Here is a 1,514-nt window from a genome sequence, read left to right as displayed (position 1 = left end):
AAATCTAATAAAACATGTACAGTATTTGTATGCTGAAAACTATACAACACTGATGAAAGAAATCAAACAAAATCTAAATAAGTGGAGAGACACACCATGTTCATTGGTATGACTCAATATAGAAAATTGGAAGACTCAATATAGTAAAGATGTAAATTCTTCTCAAACTGATATGCAGGTTTAACACAATTCCTATCAAAATCCCAAAAGCTTTTTTTTGTAGACATAGGCAATATTATCCTAAAATTTCTATGGAAAGGGAAAGGAAGTAGAATAGCTAAAACAATTTTGAAAAATAAAGTGGCAGGAATTAGTCTACTCAATTTCAACACTTACTGTGTAGCTACACTACTCAAGATTGTGTTACTGGCAGAGGGAAAGACACATAGATCAATGGAATAAACAGAGAATCCAGAAATAACCCACACAAATATGCCCAACTGTTTTTTTCAAAGGTGCGAAAGATTTCAATACTAGCAACAAATGGTGCCAAAACAATAGGACATATATACACACATTCATAAAAATCTCACATCTTGTCCAAGTCAAAATGGATAATAGATTTAAATATAAAATGAAAAGGTATAAAACTTTTAAAACAAACATAGGATCAAGTACTAGGGAGAGTTAGATTTGACACCAAAAGTGTGATCCATAAGAGGAAAAATAAATAGATAGGGCTTTATCAAATATAAAAACTTTTGCCCCACAAAAGATCCTATTAAGAAGATGAAAAGGCAAGCTACAGAGTGCAAGAAAATATTTGCAAACTACATACCTGACAAAGGATTAGTATCTAAACTCACAATAGTAAAAAAAGCAAACAATCCAATTAGAACATAGGCAAGAGACATTTCACAGAAGAAGATATGCAGATGGAAAATGAGCACACAAAAAGATGCTTAATTTAATTAGCCATTAGGGAAATACAAATTAAAGTCACAATGAGATAATACTGCATACCTATCACAGCAGCTAAAATAAAAAATAGTCACAACACCAAATACTGGAAAGGATGCAGAAAGACTGGATCACTCATACATTGCTGCTGAAAATGTAAAATGGTAGAATCACTCTAAAGAAATAGTGTGCAAAACAGTTTCTTAAAAAACTAAACATGCTGCTCACTTTGGTAGCACATATACTAAAATTGGAATGAAACAGAAAAGACTGCCATGGCCCCTTTGCAAGAATGACTTGCAAATTTGTGAAGTGCTCCATATTGTTATATCTATAAGATATTTTATGTAATCCTTGTGGTAACCACAAAGCAAAAACCTATAGTAAAGACACCAAATGCAAAGAGAATGGAATCAAAAGGCACAGAGTGGCTGAATGGATTAAAAAACAATATCCAATTATATGCTGCTTGCTAGAGATTCATTTCAGTTTTAAGGACACACATAGCAAAAAGTAAACAGATGGAAAAAGATATTCCATGCAAACGGAAACCAAAAGAGATCAGGGGTAGTTATATCAGACAAAATAGACTTTAAGTCAAAAACTATCAAAAG

At 32.2% G+C, this 1,514-nt stretch overlaps 1 non-coding gene across 1 annotated transcript; it reads left to right on the top strand.

The window, feature by feature from the left end:
- Positions 1-1,120: 1,120 nt before the first annotated feature.
- On the top strand, positions 1,121-1,227 carry LOC111774504 (U6 spliceosomal RNA). Its single transcript, XR_002809504.1, has one exon. It is a non-coding gene; the product is annotated as a U6 spliceosomal RNA (small nuclear RNA).
- The last annotated feature ends 287 nt before the right edge of the window (positions 1,228-1,514 follow it).

This window comes from Equus caballus, chromosome 7 (genome assembly GCF_041296265.1).
Source record: "Equus caballus isolate H_3958 breed thoroughbred chromosome 7, TB-T2T, whole genome shotgun sequence".
Taxonomy (NCBI): domain Eukaryota; kingdom Metazoa; phylum Chordata; class Mammalia; order Perissodactyla; family Equidae; genus Equus; species Equus caballus.
The sequence above is the reverse complement of the archived record's forward strand: the minus strand, read 5'-3'. Positions and strand labels throughout refer to the sequence as shown.